Below are 26,775 nucleotides of genomic sequence, written 5' to 3' on the forward strand. Positions count from 1 at the left end.
GAGACTAAGGACGTGTATAGTCATTAACTATTGAAATTGATATGAAGTCCAGTGGTGCCTGAGCCTATCTGAAGATTGGGAAAGCTCTTTTTCTTAGTTATTTCTGTATTGACACATTTTCAGAACAAAAACATTGTATGCAAAATTTTGCTCCTAGAGTAAAAGAAATAATTAGTTTCACTGACTGTGAGCAGGTTACAGGTTATAGATGAATACAGGTTATAGACTGAATCAAGCTTGTTTCTTGTCAGGTTAATATTTTCTGTCCTATGATTTTTGCCAAGCCATCAGTTTTGTGTCTGCTTTAAAGAACACGGTTGCAGGAATTAAACTACACATCCATTGCATTTTACTCTTTAGAAGTGAGACTCATTTTATTGTTTAGAAAAACTAGAGTCTTAAATTGTCTTACTCCTTCAAAAAGACATTCCCAGAGTGTTTCAATCAAGTATTAAAATTTCATTCTTTCCTTCCTTGAAAGTTTCCTTGTAGCAGCAGTTGCCTACATAGTCTGAAAACACATCAGAAAACATTAAACCAATATACCCCTATTGGCTATAATTGTCTTGGGAGACTTATGATGCTTAATAATAATGACATGAATTATAAAAGATCTGCAGTAACTGGCTTAAAATTCTCTTATGCAAAAACTGTCGAGAAGTTTCCAGCAGAATTTGGTGTCTTTCCTTTCTATCCATTGTGATTGTGTTCAAGACAATCCTTGAGGGCATTTACTTTCACATGTATTAAATAATCATTAAGTATTTTGAAAGCAATAGAAATAAAAAGCAGTTAAGTTCCACAAATATAACAACTATTTATCTCAATGAGTCCAGAAAAGAAGCAGATGGAATGTATTTCCAGTATTATTAAGCATTACAACTTGTTTAAAAGCTCCCAAATTTGCAGTGCAGTGTACCTGAATCACAGATTGTATATTATTCCCCAGTCTCATTAGAGCTTTCAAGGAGAAAGCCATCCTTACTTCTGCAGGCTACTAGTGTGTCTGCCAATGCAATTTATGGCGCAGGAGTGACCATTAACTCCTACTCCTTTAAAACATATTTTCTCTTAGAGACCTTGACAAGTTAGACGTAGGACAAAAGTGTAGTTTATTGACTTCTGATTGAAGAAGATGGAAAAGTCTACTAAAAAAAAAGAAAGTAACAAAAATAAAGCTTGAATTATGTATACTGTAAGGTAATAAACAAGATGTCCTAACCACTAAATCCTCCCATGAGAATATATTGTTATTTATTACTTCTTGTACACTGGAGAAGTTAAAGAAGGAGTAGGGCACTGTTGTGTTCAGTGCTGTATGGACAGAACAAAAGCCTATTTGAAAGAATTTACCAAATATATTTTCATTTGAACATGTATTCATAATCCTAACTATTATATATTTAAAATTCAGTCACAACAGTCATCTATAATTACCTATCTAAATAAATATGTAGCTCACCTCTCAAAGCAACATTTGCTTTTCATTCATGCCCACAGACCCTAAACAAGATCAGGGCAGCAATGGGCTGTCCTTGCACTATATGAAAGCGTTAGCTTGTCAGGAGTCAAGAGAAGCAAAATGAGTGGCTAAGCATCCCAGAGTAGGGCATATCAGAGGCAAGTAAAGAAAGTTCAGCCTTCCTTCAGATCAGTTTCCTGTTGTCTAGATCCCTTTGACAGTAATGAAGCCTTGCTTGGACCAACAGTCATTTATTCCTGCAGCACTTGCTCATGGCAGTGGCCCTACTCATTCCAGTTTGACAGACTGCTGCCAGCACACCATTTAGTTATAAATATTTGCAGTATCTGGCTTTATTCATTACTAAATTAGTTTCATTACGATGCTAATTTTTACGATACATATTCTATTGTGTTTTGACTGCTATCAGAGGGAGTAAGAATAGATCTTGTTTCAACTCCAGCCCAGAGAACATGACTTCATTGCTGAGTTACAACCACTAATGTGGCTGTGGGGGCATTTACAGCATACAGTAGTATTTCTAAAGGCAAATACAGAAAAAATAGTAGTAGACAAAAAAAAAAAAAAAGAAGTATAAGGTACACAGTTTGACAAAGGTATGCAGCCCTAAACACTTAGCTATCTGATCCATTTTCACTGGAAAGTGTTTAATGTTGCTTTCAGTCATAACACATGGCCTCCCTGTGCTTCTTTGCTCCGAAGCATAAGATTGTTCATAGAGAAGTCCAAAAGATTCATTGTCTTTCAAGCAGTCTGATTTTGATACCGGACTAGATGGTGAATCCCACCAGTCTAATACTCATTGTATGACTTTGCTGCCTCTTCCAATTCATTACATTGCAAATTCCTAGTGAAATGTCGATGCAGATTCCAAGGAAATGTTCAAAAACCTGGTCTCTATGGGTGGTAAATGACATCTTACTTCTCTCATTCAAAACAGAGATTTGGCAACTTTGGTAAAGGTTTAATCAAAGCTTTGAAATTAACCAATAGGAAATTCCGGGCCTTTATACTCTACTGCTGTTATGTTGCATCTCAGAAGCACAAATTAAATGTCAGAAAAGAATTGATTTTCCCATCTTGGAACTGACAGCTCTTAATTTCTTTGATATTAAAGATAGTATTAAAGTCAAAGGAAACCCACAAAAGCTCCTTAAGATTCACAGAGTTTTCTTTTTCTCTCTATTTGTTTTGCTTTCCCCTGTTCTTTCTAAGCAGTAAATAGGAAACCACAAATCCCACAAATCATGAAAGATCCATACAGATCTTGAATATTGAAAGTCTTGTTCCTGTGTCCCAACTCAAGGGCACATAGGAGAATTGTAGAATGCCTGAGCAATTGCTGCTAAGAAGGCCTTGGAATTACAAAAGTTAGCTCCCTGAAAAAAAGATGTGAAACAAAAAACAACATCAGCGACAAAAAGCAACCCATATCTCAGAGCAAAAATCATTAAGAGAGGAAGAGAAGAATTATTATACCACATATGAGTCTATGGCACTCTCCCAAGCCAAAGACTTTTTAGAGACCTTCCTACTTTCCCTTGGGTTTTGTTTGCGTTTTTTTTAAGTGATGTTAGAAACTGAAAAGTTGCAGAGAAAGGCAGGTAGGATGATCAGAGATGTGTAACAGTTTCTGTGCAAGGAATAACTAACATCTGGGACAGATGACTGATGAGGGATATGATATAACTCTATAAAATCAGAGTAGCATAGAGAAGGTGATTAGGGAACAATTAATCACTGTCTCTTGTAACATGAGAAAAGTGGGCATCAGATTATATTGTCAGTAAGTTAAAATCAAACAGTACATTACAGTACATAATCATGCCTAAATATTTCTGAGGGGGCTGTAGATAATAGATTTTGCATGGATTCAAAAAGCAATTAGACAAACTCATGATACCTACCAAGAACTGAGTCAGAATATATCTGACTGCAGGTGACTGAGAGGTGGAATATTATAGTAGGGAGGCATCATTAGATGCCTGTCCTGCTTTCATACTCTTTTCTAAGCATCTGCTACTGAGCATTGGGCTACAGTTACTTTTGGTCTGAAGAAATAATACTATTCTTACATATTTGCTGGTGTTTCCAGAAAATACAGACATGTTGGAATACTTCTGCTAGGATCTTCCTTTTCTCTTTATGTCTGAGATGCAGAATATCCACAACTTCACTGAAAACCATGGTGATGATACTCAACACATCTGAAGACCTGTTCCCCTGTCTTTTAAAGGGTTTCTACACACAACTGCATGAAAACTTGGTCACTCAGTCTTTTATGCTAGACACAAGGGACAGCCTAAGTTACACTGTATTAATTAATTTACAGTAGCAAATCAGATGTGCATTAACTGAGGTAAGGACGAAAGCAGTACAAAGAATCGAAAGAGAGCAGACTTTTTCTTTCCCCTGTTAGTTACTGACTGTACAAGTCTTTGGAACCTAGTGATGTTGCACTACAGCTACCCCCAAACATAACCGATGTCAGAATAGTATCAGATATATCCAGAGGTGGGTTTTTTTCTTTTTCAAATGGTATAGATTCTGTTTTGGTACTTTTTACCAATGCTTTTCTGGTCAGTTGATCCAGGACAGCCAAAATCTTGAAACTAAAAGGGAAAGCTAAAGTAGTTGTTGAAGTTGTCAAGCTAAACCTTTGGATTTGTGTTGGTTCTTTTCCCCTCCCCTCTCTCCCCCTCTGGAGTCGGTGCCTCACAAAAATACTGTTCTCCCAAAGGTTGGCATTTTTGTGTTGCTGCCACAGTACTCATCCCTTACTTTGGTTTTGCCCATAATCTACCATATTGTGTATATGACAGAAAGTACTTTTCTAACAGGAGCCCAGTGCCTTTCAGTGAATGAACACTACAAACCAAGTTACATTTTAATTCTATTACTGTAAGTGTACAGAGTTGGAGAAAAATACTCTCTTCCAGCTCTTTCTCTCTTGCTGTAATCTGTCCTTGTTCCTCACTTCTTCCACCTCCCGTCCAATTTGGTTTGCATTTTTGAGGTATGATTTGGTAGCAAAGTGGGAAAATATTGAGAGTTCATAATTTAAATTAGAGAGTGTGCTGTGCTATGCTTTCATTAAAACTACAGAAAAAAAAAACTTAGGTGAGTGGAGTATAAGATCAGAAAAGTCCCAAATCCTATCATTACATTTTACCTTTTTTTAACTCTAGTGCAATAAAGCAGATCTCCTGAATTTTTAAGACTTGAAAATGTCTGTAGCAGAAAGAAGAAAGCAGACATACAAGGCTGTTTTCCCATTCCCACATTTTGCGCCTTGTTTTCATAATACTGCATCTGTATTTCTTCAAATAGTTCTGATGATACACTATAATAAGGTTCCCCTGTCTTCCACTTCCTTTTACAATTCCCTGAATAGTAATGGGAATTTACTTACTGGCTGAGAAACAGGTCCAAAAGCTATATGAAATTTTTAGTGTCTAAAATGATATACGAAATGCTGAAGATTAATTTTCTTCGAATTACAGAAAAATATAGCAGTTATGCCTTCCCTTGTCTATCAGATATTCCATGCCTGTCTTTGGAGACGAAAAAGTTTGTAAAGCTTTTGCCTCATTGGCAAATAGAAATAAATAAACTAAATAAAGCACACCACAAGAGCCCACTCCATCATTCCTAAATCCACTTTCTCTACAAATAGGCAGGTGTTTGCTCTATATACTCTGTCAGGCTAAACATACTGCACTCTAAAAAAGTCCAAGGTACTGTTCTTATTCCAAATATACTGTAATGCCTGAAACACAAACTGAGAGGGAAAACACAATCCAAATTCTGCTGACTTTTGAGGGGATAAATATATATTCTGTAATTTGCACAGCAGCACAATTTCACCAATCTTTTCAATATAACTACAGGAAAGAAACAGGGCAGAAAGCCCTGTTCAGTTTGGTGTCACAGTGGTCCCCATAAAGCATCCTTCTTCCTGACATGTAGCATAGGTATCAAAGCTTCTGTATGTCTTACCAATTGCCAGCTGCTCGTTCAATTGCTTGTTGCCTTCATGAGCTATTACTTATTCAAAGTTTTAAGACCACCATGGAAGAACTCAGGACCAAAGAAACAACAAATTTTTCTTGTATTGCCCCTCACACCAGGTGGTGTGCCACTTAGATATTGTTGATTATTTGGATTCATACCTTTATATCTTTTTAACTCACTGCCTTATGCACATTTCTTACACTCTGGCCAACTTTGTTGCAGCTTGTTATGTCTCATCATGTTTTCTTGCAATTCATCACTCCAGCTTCCAGCAGCCTAATCGGATGCCATGTAACTGAATTTAACACAACAGAATGTATAAAAAATATTTTTTTTCAGAATCTTTTCATCTGCCAGCATGCTAGGTACTGAGCCATGAATCTGTGCATAATGGGGAAATAGAAGATGTATGCCCAATGAAGTACGTCTGCTGTTTGTGAATTAATAAGCAGATCTCTCCAAAGTAAAACAGTATTTCAATTTACAAACATTTGCTGTAACTATTGGCATGCCATGCTTCATATTGCTTATATTCACACATCTTCAAGCTAGTGTCTCCCTCCCTCCTTGCCCATGACCAAAGGTATGTATCAAACATCTCTTTTCTGAGGGGTGATAATTTTGATAGTTCGTAGTTGTGATTTCCCTTTATTTCTATAAACTTCCATTTTTAATTTGTTCATTGTTTCAATGTTTCTGATACAGATTTATTAAAATTAAGATGTAAGTCCTGTTACAAAGGAACAAATTAGGTGCAATGCACAAATTAGCTATACTTAATTTTTTTACTAAACACACCAAGTCTTGGTGGTGCAAGGCTTGAGGTACTTAGATTTTTGTAGTTGTTGTCCACTTCACTTTGTAATGGATTTTTCTTAAAACAGGATATGATAGAAGTACTGCTCTTCACATTTTAGGAGAGGAGACAAAGGTAAAGAAAGGCTTAGGTATCTGAATAAAGATTATACATAAACTTTGTGTCACAGGATAGAAATAAATCCAGTACTTCTGAATAGTAGTTAAACAGCTCCTGGAACACGTTTGCATCCTATCTTAGCTCTAAGTTTCTATTATACCCTTTCCTGATCAGGTCTCTTAAAATGTTTGCAGCATCACAAGGAAGAAAACAGAGCAGTTGTTTGGTTGAGGGAGGTTGACAATATCTGACTTAGAAGGAGAAAAATTAATAACAAATTAAAATATGAGAAACCCACAAAAGGAAGGGAAGGCACAAACATTGAGAAAGTAAATGAAATAACACAGGAGAGAAATTAAAAAAAAACATAAACCAGGGAAACAACTGGAAAATACCAGAGCTGATGAGGTCAAGGCAGCAGGTTGGTTTCAAGAGCTGCCCTGAAGTCTGTGGTGAGAGGGATCGAAATAGCTGTGATGGGAAGAGTGGACAGAGAAAAGCAGATTTCCCTAGACAAAATAAGAAAAGTCTATAGACATGTTTCAGCTGGAATGAGCAGGAGTGTGTTGGTATTTTGGATCTACTTTGTTTTAAAAAGCAAAATTTCATAAGAACCTGGAGGGTGTGAAAAAAAGGAACAGTTGAGTACAATTTCAAATCTAAGTGGTGCTAACAGCAACATTTCCTACAAAAATGGAAAGTGAGAGCATTCTCAGCAAATATCAAGCTGATCTTTACACTCTTTAAATGCCACATAGGTTAATACTTGTGAGAATTATCCCACATTTGCTGGTTTTACATATATTACCTCCTTAATGCAAAAATACAAACAATAGACTGCATATGTATGCAGCTGTAGATAAGTAGTGGCCCCTGGACCTGTTTTATCTTTAAAATTAGAGTCTCCAGCACAAACAGCAATGCCCTGTGCTATTGTGCCTGTTAAAACGCATTTACTTCCAGCAACAAACAACAGGAAAACTCTATGTGGCACTTTGATTACAGAAAGAACCCAAATCGCTAAAGAGATGTAATGTCACAAATAAGTATTTGTAAAGGTTTGTCAGCTCTAATGAATTTATACTTTTCTAGACTCTGCTTTTTCCATGCACCTCTGCAATTACTCACTTCACAGAAAGAGTATGATGCTGCTAAAATGATGAAACCTTAATATAACCTTTTCAGCAAAAGATAAAATATATTGATTGGTAACTGCTGAAGGACATCATTAAGCAGTTCAACATTTGATTTCATTTCTTCTTTCTTTCTTTCCTTTTTTCTTATTTATTATTTGGTTGCCTGGCAGGCATCTCTGTACTGACTGACCCTGCCAGTTCAACTATTAAAGAATTTATCTCTCTGAGGAGGCCTGATGTAAACATGATAATCTGTTTGGCGGCCCTTATGATGGCCTATGAATAAAACATACAACAACACAGTTTGAGCTGAAGAGCTTACTATCTGTTACCAAAGAGAATGTTTTGAAGCTCCCTGATGGCTCGGCCATTCTGAATCCCAAAGGTGGTCTGCTTTATACTCTAACTAACCCACTCAGGCTACTCACAAAAGGTGTAGTTAGCCGTTTTGTTTTTCCCTGCCAACATCTATTTTTCTAATGGCTTATTAAAAAAGAACTAATGCTGCTGGGATTTCAGCTCCATATCTGTCCAAGGATTTTCCTCAAGCCTTTTCTTCTCTCCTTCTTGGGAAAAAAAAAAAAGAAAGAAAGAAAGAAACAAAGTCCATTGTTTTTCTTTAGGGAAGATCCTAAATTCCTTATACTATAGTTTTAAAATAGACACTTGAGCTTACCTATAGAGTACAAGTGAAAGTATGGCAGTGGAACTCACAAAATTAGTTGCTCAGATGCATTTTATTTGTGAACTCCTATAATGAGCGAACCTTTTCCTTTGACTACCTGTTGAAACCAAGGAACTTTGATTCATAGTTCTACTCACAAGGCTGGGAATCACATCTTGGCAAGTCAAAGAGGCAAAACCTGTTCCTATTTCTTAAGGCAGATAAAGCCAGTGTGGGATTGTTTAATGTGACCTTTCCAGCACAAGAGAACTGTTGTTTTTCAATTTTCAAGTTTGTTTATAAAGCCTAGTCATTAAAAAGTGCTTATAACACACTTTTTTCCTGGAACTCTTTCCCTTTATGTAGAAGCTTTCTCAATTAATCCTTTAATTATGTTCCTGCATGCATTTAATTTTTGATCTTCTGCACTAGGAACCATAAAATGTGCATTTTATATAAAGGCTGTTTTATACTACTGCCTAACAGCTGCTATTGGCCAAACAACTTTCCAGGGACTGCCTCTCGTCCATCAACAGTTCTCTTTCCGGCAGCAAGCAGCACACTGTGCAGAGCACTTTTTACCCTGTAGCTTCCTTATTTCTTGTTAGTTCTTATCACATGCCACTGACTCCTTCATGATAGTAATGCCCATATAAAACATGAGTAAAAATAAATGGGTTAAATAGATGAGGAGGTTGGGGGTTATTTTAGTAAATTCAAGCCATCAAGCTGTGCAAGTAAAAAGTTATTTGAATAATCAGTGCAACACAGTAAGCAAATGTCAAGGAAATGTCTAGTTTAAAATAAATAAAATAAATGCCTAACTAAATTTGGTTTTGATCACCTTCCTGATGAGTCTAATTTATTATATGAGATATTTCTGATGTTAAAACTCTCCAATTAGTGTTTTAGATATAAAAACTTTTATTCTAGATTTTGATTTTAGGAGCATACATTAATATCGAAAAGCTCTAACTCCAGAGTTTGGAGAGGTAATTATTTTTAAGGAAAACATGAATGAAAATGGCATGTGATTTGATTCACCTACATGGATTTTTTTTATTCGATCTTCATTTGGATCATGAATGGTTAGAACCTTAATTCCATATTTATTATGTACTCTCTAATATCTTGCAGAGTCTAGTGTTGTGGTCATTGTTAATACTTTACATGAACATATGGCTCGTTATCTTCATCAGGAGTTTTGAAATCAGTGGGAAATTGCTTCAATTATGAATAAGTAAAGAATATTTCCCCTCAGATCTGAGTCTGCCATTGATTTCAATAGTATAAGGATTTGATCCTCGGGGCAATTCACAGCTAATATATATTGACATTAAAAGAGCTATAAGGATTTAAATCAATAGAGAATCAACACTTGTTAAGTGTTTGAAAGCTACTGGGTTTTACCTGTCTAGGTTTTCCATAGCTCTTACTCTCTCTTTGTTTTCTTCTATCAGATGTATTTATTTGTTCAGAAAATATAGACTGCTTAAATTGTGCTTTGGAGTATTGAAGAAAACAGAAAATAATTTTCTGAATCTTGTTTGCCAAGTGATCAGGGACTTCTTTAGGCTTTTTTTATTTTTTTATGAAAGTCTGTCTCTTCTCCTTCAACTCAGGAAAATCACTGTTTGTCACCTTTGTAACTTAAGTCCCCCTGCTTCTCAATTTCAGCCAAAATCTTCACTTTGACTCATGCATCAAAAGAAGGGCAATAACTCCCTCAGTGCTGTGCTTGTCTGCTCATAGTTCTGCCTGAAAAACTATTTCTTTCAGGATATTCCCACATAGTTTTTTCGAGTTATTTCATTCTAAAAGGAGACTAGAACTGTTGAAGGTTATCACAATGGTACTCTCCCTGTAGTCTCAACATCATGTGCTTATAAATTTGTTGCCCAGAACATTGTCCCAAGATGTCAATTACAGGTGTCAATATGAATTATTATAATTAAGTACTGTATCTGCTATGCACTTTACCTGCAAGAAGAATTGGTGTGGTAGGGTAAGTGCATTCAAAGCTGTATTAGTTTTGTTCTGTTTTATTTGAGAAGTAACTTTTCAGACTTTGAAAATTATAAGATAACCGTGCTTTGATACAAAAAAATGAAGGGGAAACATAACAGAGAGTATCAAACTCTTTAACTCGTTACCTCTTTCAAGTGTGTATAATCTGTTTCACAAAGGAAGGGTCAGGTTAGGTATTGGAATAAATTGTCTAAGCGAGAGCTATGGAAGTGCTGCATTATATTGCCTCTGGAACCTCCATCACAGGAACTATTTAAAAACAGATTGGACAAGCATCTGTTGACAGTTACAGAAAGCATAGAGGATCCCACCTTGGGCAGACAGTTGGACTAGATGAGTTGCATAGTTTCTTCTCAATTTTTTTTAAATCATCATTTTCTAACAAACAACAGTGTGACACACACAGCTATATATGTTAATTATTTTCATTTTCATTCTGAGATCAAACTCAGGCTCAAAGATAGGAGACCCTAGATCCACCATTGGTAAAAGCTACTTTTATAAACCAGCAGAGTTGGAATGTGACCCTGCAGAAAACAGGTTCCATTTTGTATGCTGTCAGCAGCAGTAAGATAGAAAAAAAAAAAAAAGAAAAAAAAAAAGAAAAAAAAAAAAAAGGAAGATAGAGAAATTGTTTCCATTAGCCTACATTAGGCTAACTAACCCAGTGCAAAAAATATTGTAGTCTGGATTAGGAATGAGGCATTCCACTTCACATGTGGCACTTGCAGGTAGAGTTGAAAGGAGTTTCCATGCTCATGAACAATTTGTGGACTCAAGATTTCCTTGTTTGTGAAGTTTCTTAACATCATTCTAGTAAGACCAAAAAGTGAAACCCACTTAATAATTAATGTTTTTAAAGAAATTGGAGTGAAGGAAAAAACCCATAGATTTTACGCTTATCATAACTCAGAAGAAATGATTCAGCTCACTTAGAGCTTACAGTATCTGACAACTGTCTTTTTTGTCTTTCTCTTCTACATATTAATATAGCATCCGTGATGTAGTAGAATATTTCTGTGAGTACTCTCATGAGGTGCTTCAGTGATACTTTGAGACATAGCAGATTTCCAGAGTATATATTCGAGTCAAGTTACGAGTAAAAATTTCATGGAACAGAAGAGCAGTGGGTTTTTTGATGAGATATGAACAGCTGTCACCTTTGAAACTTCCCTCTCCAAATAATTTTCAGATCTGAATATGCTTTACACAGGCTGATTGAGGCTGGTGCCATATATGTAACTACTAATGTTAGGCATGAACTGCTGCAGGGAACTGACACTTAAGCAAACTACTTAAGCATCATTTTTTACAGCAAGCAAATTAGTCTTTGAAAATTGAAGAGAATCCAACTGAAGTCTCAGAAAACAGTATTGAGTGAAAACATCAGATATAAATTAGAGAATATTCAGTTAGGTTTACAGTCTTGTCCTTCATATACACTCTAAGTGTCATATTCAAAGTGCCTGAAAGTAACAGGAAATTTCCTGGCAGCATACACCAAACACATGCACAGTTCCTCCAGAGAAGGGTTTGGTCAGGAAGCCTCTTTACAAGACATTACATGAGCAGTCAGGATAGTTCCACTGCTTAATGTGAAAACAGGGAACAGGCACAAGAAGTCTCTTTGTGCTTATTACATACTCAGGAGAAGTTTTGTCTGAAATCGTCTCAGCTTTTTCTAGCTCTTTTCCATTTTTTTGTAACACATCCAGTGCAATTTTCAGTGTTACACACTCAAAATACAGGACATTGACATTTATTTCTCTCTATCATATCAAGTACCAATAGAGCCTTTACTGGAAGATTTACGGTAACTGTTAGCCTATGGTGTACTTTTATGATTCATGCATGAAAGGCAAAAAGATTTGCTAGCATGTCAAAATCAGTCTGATCAAGATTATTTGTCCTACCTACAGACATGCAGTTGCTAGCGCCCCAAAGTTACATGCTATTTTACAGACACACAACTGTGTGGACGGTTAATGGGATGTTTATTTCAGAGTAACCTGAATCAGTTCTCCATACAAACCTTTATGGAAGATTGCTGTTACATTATATAAACCATCCATGTTATGTGATCCATACAATTGGATTTTGTCTGGTTTTTTTTCCAGTGTTGATAACTATTAATTTTTTCGTAGTTGCTCTGAGAAAAGTAATATCCAGTCTTTAGACCTGGCTGGGAAAATAACACCTGCAAAATATAAATCTAGGACTAAAACCATAGTAAGTACTATGAACACCTGAGAATGTTTTATTCTAAAAGTACAATACTTTTCTTTCTGTGGTCTCCTGTATAAAAAATGGAACTGTTTATGAAAATCCTAAAACTTGAAATAATTCTGTCACAAATTATTTTGTCCTTTTCATAAGGAAAGCACTGCTTTTTTTGTCCCTTCATCTTGAATAGACTTAACATCAATATAGTTGTTTTGTCTAACTTCAGCTTCTTGAAGTGAGCACCTTATCATGCCAGAAAACAATTTTTCGTTCGTGCACCTGCACAATGATTAATGGAGGTACAACTCTGGAAATAGCATTTGGCAGTTAACAGCTGCTACCAGCACTCTGGAGAGTGCACAGAACCTTGCAAAATTAAAGCCGCAGATTTGTTCTCCTCTAAAAAGCCAAACAGAACTCCTGAGTCATGTGTGAGGTGTAGATTGTGCATCATAATTTCAGGTATGCTCTTTACCTCTTTGTCTAGGAGTGACAGGTTCAAAGCCAGCTGATATATTACAACAAAAGACCTCTCAGAAAAATGTCAGCACACACCTGGAGAATATTGCCAATAGAAGCTAAAAATTTTAAAGCAGTGTCATGGTTTAAACCCAGCCAGATAGCTACTGCTGAACCCAGGTCAAGCAGTCACACTAAAACAAATGAATACAGTTGGAGTATGAAACATAACCAACATAACCAACTGGCACATCACAGCCAAGATAAGAGCACCTAGTTAGTCTCAGAAGAAAATACATAAAAGATGACAAAATAAATGATGACTAATACCACAGCACTGAACAAGGTCTTTCTTGCCGGTTGCTGGTAACATCAGTTAAGTATTGAAGCCACGGCTATACTGCTGTGCAATGAATGACCCTATTGACCTACACCTGTGGCAGAACAGTTGGTAACAGCTGGTAAATGACAGGCTTTCTGATTACATGAAGTATGTATGACCAACTCTTGGATTTACTGTATATTCACTAGTAAATGTTCCATCTTCAGAAGAAAACTAGAGCCATTCTTCTTGACCCCAAAGTGACCTGTAATATCATTTGCCACAGTAGCACACTAGACAAGATACCAAGAAAACTCATATATAGATTATGATAACTTATCTAAAGTAAATATTTTCAGGCCACATATTCAGCACCTGAAGGTTCTCTAGAAAGTTTGGATTTGGCACCAATTTGGTTCCCATCAATTCATCAAAGGCTTATTGACCTAGATCTTCAAATGGGTTTACATATGTTTCCAATATCCATTTAGCCTCAAGGAATTTGTAATTACCAAGGGACTGAAGGGAATGTGAATGCTGATGTAAGTGCCAGAGGTGACTATCTCAAGAAGTAAGAGACTAAAGCCAAGTTAATCTAGTTTTGATCTAGCACAGCTACATTGTGAGAGCTCTGTGCCAAACCTGCCTATGACTGTTGATATGCAGGATGTTACATACATGTTAGATACTGATGTCAAACTTGTGTTGGACTCCCTGGAAGTCTGTTCACTGCTGGCTCAGAAAATTTAGCTGTTTTGTATTAAACCTTGCCTGCCCTGCCTTGCTATTCAGATTGCTATAAATAAGCACTGCTGTTTATTCAAGTCAAAGTGTGGCCATTCTCAAGCAGCTTATGTTTTCCAGTTCTTGCTGATCCCTAACTGGTAGAAAAAGGTTGGAGAGAAAGCTGGCTCTATGCACTTGTAGACATCTCACTCATGCTCCGAAGATTTTTATGGTTTATTAAATAAATGGATTTAATGGATGTGCTGGCCCTCTGTTCCGTCTTTATCTAATACCTTTGAAGTACTCTCAGTGCTAGCTGTCAACTAAGAAAAGAATATCAGTCAGACTAATGAATAGGCCCAAAGTTTCCCTCCCTATTCTTCTCCCCTGAGAAAAGGCCATGGCATATTGTCGAGGCAGTACAATCCAGATTTACTATTCTCATTCACTCTCAGCTAAAAAAATCTGCACCAAATCGCAGATTAGTATAGCATCTGAGAACTACTCCTCACTAAGAGAACTCAGAGTAAAGACTTGGCCACGGAATCTTTTGGAAGGGAAAGGAAAGGAAGAAACCCTGCTTGAGAGATCAAATTCAGAAAATGTCTCTGCTAAGACGTTTGTGCCAAAGGGGTAATGGGAAGACACCGAGTTACAAAAGGAAATCAAAGGCTATCGACACTGAAAGGAGAAGCGTCCCACTGTGGAATGACTGGAATGCCCTGAAAGGGAAGACTGTATTGACTATCTTGCTTGATCTGCATGTCAAAAGCAGCTTCTGCCATATAGAAACATACTGCTGCTTGGAAAAATGCTGTGATAAACAAAGCACTGGAGGCCATGCCATTGTCTTCCTCCCCCACTGTTTTCAGGACAGGTATATGGTACAAGATAGTCTTTCAGAAAATCCCATGCACAAACAGAATAATGAAAGTAAACCATAATGGTCACTTTGTGATAACTGATTCTATAAATAGGAGTAAAGCTCACTAACGTACCATCATATTTTTTAATTGCGAAGTCCCATAAAACTATGTATGATTTCTCAAATTATCTTACAGTTTCACAGAATTCTTCAGGCAAACTTAAAAGTATTTGAGTTCAAACAGGAGAACACCTTCACTAAAGAACAGCTTTCATAAATTAACAGGTATTTTTAGTGTAGTAAGAATGAAAAATGCTGGTAAACAGACAACCCTGGAAAAATGTTCTGTTGCCTGAATTGTCCAAACATTTACTGCACATGATGAGTGCTTTTTGAGCACTTCCTGACATACAGAAAACAACATAGCTTTTGGAGATATGCTCATCCGTTAAATAAATATACATCCCAGTTGTTACAATGAGAGGATCCATTCCGCAGAAAATTTAGAAACGTACTGACTTTTGTCATTTTGCCTTCCAGTTGTATCCACTCACACTAATTAGTTCTTCTCCATTTCATACTGTGCCATATAGATTGAAATTTGTGAGAGAGTGCAGAGTAATTCCAAAGCAAGTACTCTTAGGTAATTTATTTGGGATGAAACTCTTCATTTTTCACTTATCAGTTCTGCTTCTCTTTCTGCTTTTCAGGGCCTTGCACTGACCCCATTAGATAGGATCTTTGTCATTGGCTTTAACAAGAAAGTTATCATCAAAAAGCAATGGATTTTCAACTTGTCTACTAAGGAGCTTTGTCAGTTTCAATATAAGTGAGTCTGTGCTGTTAATCACAAAATCAGCGGCAAATTGATCAATGAACCATCAACGTAGACATAGTTTTGTGCCTGTTTCATCCATAAAGGATAAATCGGGCCTAAGCATCACTTAATTTCCACTGAAGGTTTCTGGTACCAAATAGACAGGTATAGATATAATTATGGATACATATTGTTTTCCACTAAACAAATGAAAATGTCTTGAAACTATTAATTCATTTACTATAGTTAAGACGTGAATATGTTTGTTGAGATCTTTAACTAAAACTAAAGAAAAATTCGTCATTCAAAGGTGAGTGTTTTAAACTTCACAGAGTGGAAAGCAAGTAAGCCAATTTAGAATTTTTTCAGTGTGGTTCAAATGCTATAACCAATGTTAAAAAGAAAAAAAAAGCTTTGTACTTGTACTAGATTGCCATAAGATATAATTATCTCTGCAGCATCTTTTTTCCCCTCCTCAGAGTAAAATGAATGCTAAAGAAATAGATTTCTTGATTTCACAAATAGGGATTGTATTAATAATTATTTTGTAAGCAGAGAACACAACATCATCTAATGACCGATTCCAAATGTTGCTGTTAGAATACTGAAGGCTGTGGTATCGTGAGCTCCTGCACTATCCAAATTTTCCCAAAAAGTGAAGCTTGTGAAAGCATAGTTTCCAAACACAATCCCACAAAGGTAAAGCAACTAGTATTCGTCATGTTTGGTGGGCATTATGGATGTGTCTCATATGGGACTCATTTGAGAGCTATCATTATAGACAACAAGGCACCATAGCTGCTAAAAGAGTGAACTAGATGATACTGTGCAAAATGGCATCTCTTAGACTGTTAATTTTAGAGGCTGATTTTAGATAGTTGGGTATGAGCTCTGGAGATGATGCATCTGGTGTGATTTGAAACACTTGAGCCTTGGTGAGAAGCAACCTTTAACATTAAAAAAGAAATAAAAATCTTACCATATATTATAGTTGTTTCTTATACATGATACACAGTTTGCTAGTCTTCTAAGTTCTGAATTTGGTAGAATCCATCTTTGCCAGCACCTTGTAGTAGTTGCTTTCATGATTAAGTTAATATTCATCCCTGAACTACCACATTCTTCTAGACCTGGACATTCCCCTATATGAAATGGCTTTTCAAATTCAGAGGGACAACTGAGGTTAGGTTTAACAACATGCAGGGTCAGTCTCAAACCTATCCTTGGGTTAGTGACACTCTCTGCATCCCAGTTTGAAGCACAGAATATGAGGCAGTGACACTAGACCAGTAGCATATGTTTTTCACACCCATGCATCGGAAGTGCCTGGGCTAAATCCAGACCCAGTATTAGTGAATTCACCTCCTCTTGCCTTCAGTGCAGCCACATTCACATAGCCAGGTAGGAATTTGTCACAGGGCATTAAAATTTTCCAGAAAGACAATCTTTAAAAAGAGGCAATTTGTTAGTAACATGATAGCCAAGATATCAAAGCAAGGATATTTTGTATTGTAGATATTGTTGTTAGCTGAACAAACACAAACCATACAGACTTAAGTTAAAAGAGGAAGCTGGGAATGATTGTTTGTTTGTTGGTTTTCTTTAAAGTTATCAGTCATTAGACAGAAACAAAAAAAAAAAAAAATCACAGTGGGAGACTTGTAAAATGGTTCTTCCGATCCTCAGGGGCATTTCTTTCAGTCTTTCAACAACAGAACTGGTCTATATCATAAGTCTTATTTATAAAGAGGCTTTCAGGCAATTTCACACTGCTTTTCTCTGATGCCGCCCAAAAAACCATGTAAACCCGAGGGATTAGTAGTGACTTAGAGGGAAAATAGTGTAAAGTTACAGGATGAACTGAGCCAGTGCAGCTGGCTTGATGCACTGTTCCCTTGGGCTACTGCAAAGAATGAAACTTAGATAAGTGCCCTAGTCCACTCCCACACCACCAGTGTACTGACTCTTTTGTTATATTGTGCACTAGAATTACTTGGTCTCAGGGGGCCGTCAAGTCTTTAATGTCCAGTAGTGTGGAAGGAGAGAGGAGTTCACTATCTGGGAGCTGAAAGTTGCACCTCCTTTTATATTTCTTTTCTGACAGTAACAGTTGGGAAGCACAGTGAACAAAATGTTTACTCACACACTGCAGTTGGTAGCCTGGTTTGATTCAGTTATTTTTATGTTATAATACCTCAGCATACAAAATAAATTGTGACATTAATGAACCATTCAGGGTCTGTCCTGAGTTACAGGTATCAATTATTCTGTGTTGCAACTGGTTAATGACAGTGTTGCAACTGGTTAATGTCACTGTACATCCCAGAGCCTTTTTCTGACAACGTATTTTCTCTTTTATTAAATTTTACCTGCAGAGGAGCTGTCAGATACATAACAAGGCTGTATCCATTTTCACCCGTTGTTTAGTATATTAACTACTTACATCTAGTTAGTCCAGTTTACATTGAAATAGTTACTAGAAGTCTCATATAACCATTTGTCTTTTTGGAAACACAGAGAATGAAAACCAACACAAATTTCACTTCAGCCTTCAATATGCATAAGCTTTATTTTTAAATTAAGGTCTTAAAAACCCACCACTTTTGGAAAAATTAAGTCTATATAGCTCACTCCCATTCACTGAATGAAATACTGATTTATTTTAGGTTTATTGTGTTTACAGCTGTGCAGACACTTCCAACAATTCTATACGCTGGAATATTTAGCATTCACTTGTCAGAAAGAAGTATTGTGAAAAATGGTCGGAATATATATTTAGGCCCTTCTGCTATTGAAGTCAATAGCAATATTCTCTGTCACTTCAAAGTTGGAGTTGTAATATGTTTTAATATCTCTGTAGTTCTTGTGATCTATGTTCTAATGTTCCTACTTACTTGGTTAGTGAGTAAAAGGCTACTGAGGCTGGGTAAGAGTAGAGTTTTGCTTAGTAAATAGTGCAGGATCAGACTTATTCCTTTCTCACTGAAGCGCCGTAAGGATTAATTTGTTAATGTCAGTGCAGCACTTTGAAGACATAATAAAGAAAATAAAGTTACTCTGGTGATGAGTGCCACAGAAGTGTCTATAAATGAATAAAGTGCTGTCTAAGTGCTAAGTATTATTATGATTACTGCCTGCATTTGCAAAGAAGTGGTTAAATACAGTGGGATGTGGGTGTAAAATTACATTTTAAATGGATCTATTTTTGAGATTACTTATCAGCATGATTAGTGTGATAATAATTACATTTATCATTAATAATACATTTTTTAAAAGTTAGGCAAAAAAAGCTAACAAGTTTGATTTTGATTTTGCCAGAAATGCACAGTGCTTTCCAAAAGCAATCTGTGGAACTTGTCTCTGGAATGCAGCTGTGTAAGATTTCACTAACATCTTGCAGGTGGAGCCTAATTTTAGTTCAGCCTTGAGAAGGGGGAATTGTTTTCTCTGATATGCACAGCGCCATAACAGCAGCATAGCAGGTGGAGCTTTAGACAAGTACTTGTTTACTTTCCTGTTTGGAAAAAAAAAAATCCAACACAGATGATTCATATCGTTAATCATACAGTTTCGATTTGATTTTAACAAGTCTAACAAAAAGTCTGCAGCACATTTGACCTACTGATTCTTAAATGTGGAACAAACCTAACAGAATGGAAAATGTTTAGAAAATGAGCATTCGATCCTAAATATAGTGGAGAAGGAGCTGGTAAATGATGGGAAGGAAAATTTAGAAATACATCTGCTCAGTCAAAAAGAGTGAGCTGCAGAATCAGTCTCAACAATTTCTCTGTCAGCTTCATCAGCCTCACATTAGGACTCTGAAGTTAACTTTTGTAGAGATTGGAGATTCTTGAGCTGCAAAACATGGAAACAAATGAGATAAAAGCTAAGCAGCAACTTGCTGCTTTTAGTCGAACTGGTTATGTAACTCAGTATAACAAATCTCATTCATTCATTTTTTGATCAGTTTATACTTTAAGCTCACCAAAAATTCTTATTAACTGAATGATCAATAACTGGTGACTTTTTCATCAGCTGTTATGAAACTTCTCAGTTTGTACCTAGCATGGTAGAGTATGCCTATAGTTTCCATGGGGTAAACAGTGTATTATTTGGCTAGAAAGGCTATTTTGCTGTGCATACTTCTTTTCTAGGCTTCCACATTGTGCATAACCTTCAAGTTATATTCAAGGTTTTGATTTATTGCCTTGAAAACCTCAAGGTCCTTTCCAAGCCTATGCTCCTGATTTTTTTTATGTGTATACCATGGAGTTGTTAGTCACACACATGGCGTACCTGGTTGTTGATTGTTCTTTTCAGATAGCATTAGCCATATTTACACCTCAAGTTAACTTTATGCATCTCACTTGTTTAAATTTATTCACTGTAAACTTAGACCAATGTAAAGTTTTTCAGGTTTATCGCAGAATAAACAGTTGTGTTTTAGGTCATGTATTGTCTGCAAGGAAATCATGGCTACTGGATTAGAAAATCTGTAGCTCTCTGACTCTTGATTTCTAATAGTTTGAGGGTTTTTTTTAGTTAAATGAATGAACAGGAACTGGTTCCAACAAAGAACTATTGTTTCATGTGTTCTTATTTCCAAGCATCCTTTTGAGGAGTTCATACACTTACTACTCTTGCCTATATAGACCTTGCCTTCCAAACATCTCTTCTACTGAAGAAGAGATGAAAATTTGCCTCCAGAATTTTTGTTACTTTCTCAAGAATCATAAGCTGCTCCTGCACTAACAATTAAATGGGCAAGTTAAAGGTCTATATTCAAAGTTCTTTCCTGGTTTTGGGGTTCAGACACACATGGCATAGCTAAATAATTCCTGAGAATAGTTTACTTAATCAGTTATTCATAACAGTGATAATAATGCATTTTATCCAGAGGTCTCTTAGTGCTTATTGTTTGGGTTTGGTTTGTTTTTTTTTGTAAAAAGGCACAGCCACCTCAGAAATACAGCACACTGGAGCACAACAGCACAGACTGTTGACTTCTCTCCAAGTGATTCTAGTATGAAATTGATTGGTAGTGACATGCCTGTGAAGCTCAGAGATATTGAACACAGCTCATTCTATCTTATCTTATATCTCACCTTATCTTAGTATTTACAAGAGGTCTTCCAGACATCCGAATAGAAGAGCTCCTTATACTGAAGGCACATTTTGTTGAGTTGCATCTGTCATTTCCCTCTGTATGCGCAGCCTGTGCAATGGTTTAGGAAGAGGTCTAGGCACCAGTGACTGACCTCTAGTCTCATTCCCGTTTATTCTAACTCATGCAGTTGCACCTGGCTAAGAATGAGGTGTGTGCTAATCTGAGGATCCACCCCGAAGTGATCCTGTTGATGGAGGTTTGTGAAGGAAGACCTGGTGAGGATTAGTAGAATAAGGATGTACATTCACTGGCATTTTTGAGGAAGCAGTAATATCCCAGGAAGGATTTTGTGATCAAAATCCTGTTCTTATTCTGCCACTAAAGCTCATCTTCTGAGATATTTAATGGAGATTAAAGCATTTATAGCCATTACCATAAAACTGAATGTCCAAAAGCACTAAGAATGATATTGCCAATGTTGAAGACGGAAGGTTACACAATAATTCACTTTCCTCTATCACTTTTTTGTATTGATTTATGCCTTCATTGGGAGCAAATTCCAGCTGCTTGTTTAAAAAGGTTTACTCTCTCAATTGGAGTACCAGCAATATTGGTACTTAAGCCTGTATAGATCAGACTGCAGACATGGCTCAAAAACTGCTATTGCCATGCTATAATGGACATGAAACTCCACAAAATAATGTTTGTTTATAGTACTATCTGAACTGCAGCAATGCTGGTAAGGGTGATACTCAGATTGTCAATAGAGACAAGTCTTTGGGCCTAGCACATCCAAGTAGAAAACAGAAGTATGTGAATATACAGTAGCATTTGAAAAAAAGTCAACATTTAGAAAGATATGACCTCAAGATAGTTTTGCCTTTGCCTAGTTTCAGTGTTTCTTGAATTTAATAGAGACTTACAAAATATATGGCCATTTCTAAGTTCTAAAACATTATCAAATGCATTCTAAATATTCTGATTGATGAAGCTCAGATGATACTGCAAATATTTGCCAAGTCTATCGCCCTATTTTTCTGATGTCTTTGGTTTCTGTTAACCCAAAATAGGTCTTTCGAGCATTTCCATGCTTTTAGTATGTCCAAGCAATTTGAGCTGACATGTCTTGTTCTGATTTATATTTTTTTATAAGTGATGGAAATGGACCCCAAATCAAGCAGAATAACATGCTCAACACTGAAAACATGAGCATAAGAGACAAAATGGTGTTCAATTCAAGCTAAGAAAGTGGGGTTTGCTCTCCTCAATGCTGTTAACATGCTGAAGTCCTCCTTCTGAACCAATGTTTTCCATGTATATCAGGATAACTGTTTCTGGCAAACAAGAACTACCTGTGGAAGTTAGACCTTGTGCTTTACAGAAATAATTGTGTTGTGTTATAGACTTTTAGAATCATAGGATCATAGAATACTTAGGGTTGGAAAGGACCTTAAGATCATCAATGTTGTGTGGGACAGTGTCGAACGCTTTGCACAAGTCCAGGTAGATGACATCAACTGCTCTACCCCTGTCCATCAGTTCTGTAGCCCCATCATAGAAGGCCACCAGATTGGTCAGGCAGGATTTCCCTTTAGTGAAGCCATGCTGGCTGTCACCAAGCACCTTGTTGTTTTTCATGTGCCTTAGCATGCCTTCCAGGAGCATCTGCTCCAAGATTTTGCCAGGCACAGAGATGAGACTGACTGGTCTGTAGTTCCCCGGGTCATCCATTTTCCCCTTCTGGAAAATGGGGGTTATATTTCCCTTTTTCCAGTCATTGGGAACTTCGCCTGACTGCCATGATTTCTCAAATATGATGGATGGTGGCTTAGCAACTTCATTTGCTTCAGGACCCACGGATGGATTACTTCAGGTCCCATGAACTTGTGTACGTTCGAGTTTTTAAGATGGTCTCAAACCAGATCCTTTCCTACAGTGGGCCTAGGGTCATCATTCTCACAGTCCCTGCATCTGCCTTCCAGCACCTCACATTAAAAGTAATTATAAAGGACAACACCTTTCCTCTAAATTGTTCACAAGGACACAAACAATCACTAAATGCAATGCTGCAAAGAACTAAGTGATCGCAGTATCACTAATGGGGGGAAATTTCTTTTTCATTGCCCTTATTTGGACATCAGCTACTTTATCAGGATATCCACTGTGCACTTCTCTTTTGTCATATTTTGAAGGAATTGACTCTGTGTTTTCCTAGGGTCAGGTGGAGATAAGATCTGATCCTACTTGGGAGTGCGCTTTCTGGTGTAGTGGGAGAGTTAGATCATTTTTAAAAATTGCTGGTGTCCCTTGCTATGGATTTAGCACTGCAAAATACCAGTGGGCTTGATTATATTGTTTCTGTTTGTGATGAATATAGGAGAATGCTCCTATTGCAGATATGTTTCTGAGATAAAAGATCTCTATAACATTTTAATTTCTCAGAGGAGACCTCTGCTAAAAAAAAAAAAAAAAAGTATTAAAAAAGTCACTTCTTTCAGCTCAATTATAAAATCAGAGCAGATGACTTTATAATGAAAAAGGCTGGAACTCAGCACTGCCCCAGAAGTCAGCACTTACGGATCTGTGCTGCAAAGAACTGTCTCTGCTACAGTTCCACTCTATTTGATGAGGATTCCTGAAATCTAACTGTCAGCTCTTCTGCTTTGCCTCCCCCATTCCCTATTCTTGATCGGCAAGAGCGTGCCTTTTAAAAATAAAGAGCCATTACAGGGAAAAAGAGAAAGAGAAGGAGTTTCTAAATTAACACTGAAATTGTAAGAGACTAATTGTATGTTAGCATCAAACAAACACTGTTGATGTTGGTTTTGGGTTTTGTGTTTTATAAGTTTTGTGTAACCCCTAATCAAACATGGGTGAGTATCTGTTGAAACAATGTATGTAATTTGTTTACATTGTTAGTCGAGATAATTACAAAGCAAGCACAATGGAAATAACTGGTTTCTTACTTTTATGTGGAAAGTGTCGAGGGGAGGGAACTCAACAACTAACCAGCGGTTGTCAGCTGCTCTCTAAAATACTGCCTAATTTACAGTTGTTGCATATTAGCATTGCTAAGAATGCTAGGGACATAAAGTGTCATGTTGAATATAGGGTGATGACTTCATACTAGAGCAAGTCTGGGGATATGACCAGTTTGCAGTCACAGAGAAATCAGCTTTAATTAATTTGAGTGCCAGCACTGTGTATAATTACACAGCATGAGAGTTTGCATGCAAATTCTAAAAAGCTGATTGTTGAAATACTTGCCCTTACTTATTAATACATTGGGAATAAGCAATCCTGGCCTGTAAGCAAGGTATAGAAAGAACACACAGTCCTGTCAGGGTAATTTGCACTACCTGTGGTTATCAAGCAGAATTCAGATAGTTCTGCCTCTTAAGTGATAAACATAACATCTTAGTCATTCTTGAGGGTGACATACCTTGTAGCCCACTCTCTGTGTGCAACTAAAACACGATGATCTATGATTATTAAAGTTGTCAGAAACATAACAGCAGGATTTGAGCTTCATTTATTGTAGACACCAGCTACAACTCAATCTTGCTTTTCAATTTCATTTTTTATTTACTTATTATATATTGTCACTATTCTCAATTAGAAAAAATGGCTTGCAGGCAAATAAAATGTAGAAATTGTCATAGCAAAATTAGCCCTCATGTGATGCTTTGTACCTTTCTGAGACAATGACAAAAGACTGTATGTATCTTTTTCTCCCCTACCCCAGACAGTGCAAGGCTTTTTTCTGGCTTTACAGCTGCTAGAATTATGTTCTGTGGCATCAAAACTGGTAGCCCAAGAAACATAAGTTGTATATAGTCCTGTCCAGTTTTTAATCAGTAGGTTGGCCTTAGCCATGTGTTACTAATCCTGTTTTCGGACAATTTATCACAGTATTTTACTGTGGCAATGAGTTTCACTGATTAATTATATGCTGAATAACAAAATAGCAGGAACACTAAAAACACTATTTCTTAATTTGGATAAAATTCTTTTGTCTGTTGATATACACAGGGAAGAATTCAGAGGTCTTTTCTTGTCATTCATTAATTGATACATCAGTAACATCTGCTGCTACCTTTCTCCTTTCTAAACTTAGGTGGTCCACTCTTTAGTATCTCACCATATGGAAGCTTCTTCATATCTTTAATCATGCTGTTGACCTTCTCTGGGTCTTGTCAAATACATTCATAATCCAGGAAAAAAAGTTTGAATGTACTTGCTCATCACACAGTGATTTTTGTAGACATCCACATTGTACAGCAGAGGTTAATATAGGAGCTTACTTTGTATGCATTTGAATATTTGCTGTTTGTTTCTGTTGTTTCTTAAAGAATGTTTTTCATTTGCAAAACATTAACATTTGTCAGGGTTATTTCCAGCCACACAGAAAAATGTTCCTTTGTGTATTTTGATTATTTAAAGCAATTTTGTTTCTCTAATGCATATGTGCATCCAGCACAGCATGTTCACTGCTTTGAATGAACGTGGGGAATGCTGTTAATTTCCTCATGTGCATGTACAGGGATGCTTTTACTGTCTACTGCGTATGTTAAGATGGGGTTGCTTTGTCTTCTATTTCACATTATTTAGTGCAGACTTCTTCTTTATATTTGAAACGTAATAACTACCATAGATTAAAAAATTGACTATAAACTGTATATGCTAGACACAGTTATGGTTTGGGGCTTCCCAGGGTCCCTAAATGAATTCCAGAGTGCTCTGTTTGGGCACAAGGGGTTTTTACCATGCTTAAGGTGCTGGATGGTTTAGAGGGGAGTCCAACATAACTAGATGGCAGCTGGCAGGTTTTACTTAGATTACAATGAAGAAAACTACTGATGTTCTATAAAAAATTTTTGATTACTTAATTCCATAAATTTAAGAATGCTGTAGATAGCATTATTTCCAAATCCTTTCCCTAAGACATACATTTCTCTGAGCAGATTCTGCTGCATAGACAGCAAAAAGTGCTCAAGGAGGTTTACGCCTCCAGCATGCTGCAAAGTCATCTCTCCCACGGACCTAGGGTCTAATAGCTTGAAATGAGTGTCACAGAGACAAGATTGGTAAGGTGTTCCGAATAGTTTTGTGGCTGTATGTGTTTTCGCTCACCAAGCTTCAAGTACAACTTGAAAATATCATGTTGAGAGGATTATGTGCTTCATCCTGCCTTATATTTGTTTCTAATTTTAAACACATAAATAGTTCCATTCACTTACTGGGATTATTCTTGTGCATAATTTTAAATATGTGCTGAAGTGATTTAGTAAATTGTATTCACAGAAGGCGTCAGAGGCAGCAGTAACAATGAATGTGATGGGCCAGCTGGAGACCAACTGTCCAGTGGAAACATCTCACTCTCTGTCAAAACCACTAGGTCTATTCTTCTCAAGTTTAAAGAAAAATCCTAGTTTCTCAGAATTTCTCACATCTTTCCATGTAAGGCCTTTGTAGGGTTTTTTCTTTGGAGGGAATTCTTCCAGCAGCCCTCATGAGCTGGCCTAAGAGGATATTTTGTGATGTGGTCTCAGTTCAAGTCTTACCAAATGATTCTATCGTATTTATACTGTCCCTCATTGTGTATTTCAAGCAAATGCAGGTATTTTAAAAAACAAACGAAAAGATATTTCCCCATTGTTCAGGAGATTTCAGTAGAGCCCAGAGCTGAATAAGTAATTGACAGTACAGAAAAATACATTTTTTCTTTTTCTGAAACACAAGTCAAGCACAAGACTACAAAGCAGATAGCTATGATTTAGAAAACTATACCTCAGAGTTAATGTTTAATGGATGTGGCACATTCCTTGCTGTAAAATGGTATAAATCACTCATTGAAAGAAAACAACAGAATATTTGAGGAGCACGTTGACAGTTTTGTGTGTTTCAAAGGTGGCATGGAAACAACGACCACCTGAAGACAGTGTTGTATCTCTGTGACAAAGAGCAACTCAACTCTGTTCATTTCATAAACACAGGAAAAAAAGAGTGGAT

The 26,775-nt window shown here is 36.7% G+C and overlaps 1 long non-coding RNA gene across 1 annotated transcript in view; it reads left to right on the forward strand.

Moving 5' to 3' along the window:
* LOC133268461 (uncharacterized) overlaps nt 1–25,956 on the forward strand; it is a 190,193-nt gene extending 164,237 nt beyond the window's left edge. Inside the window, exon 3 of the long non-coding RNA XR_009743083.1 lies at nt 25,728–25,956. This is a non-coding gene — a long non-coding RNA (uncharacterized LOC133268461). The remainder of the gene's footprint in view (nt 1–25,727) is intronic.
* Nucleotides 25,957–26,775: the final 819 nt, after the last annotated feature.

The sequence above is a fragment of the Pezoporus flaviventris genome, unplaced genomic scaffold (genome assembly GCF_033815535.1).
Source record: "Pezoporus flaviventris isolate CSIRO_AGI_PZ_B2104156 unplaced genomic scaffold, CSIRO_AGI_Pfla_v1 ptg000013l, whole genome shotgun sequence".
Lineage (NCBI taxonomy): Eukaryota > Metazoa > Chordata > Aves > Psittaciformes > Psittacidae > Pezoporus > Pezoporus flaviventris.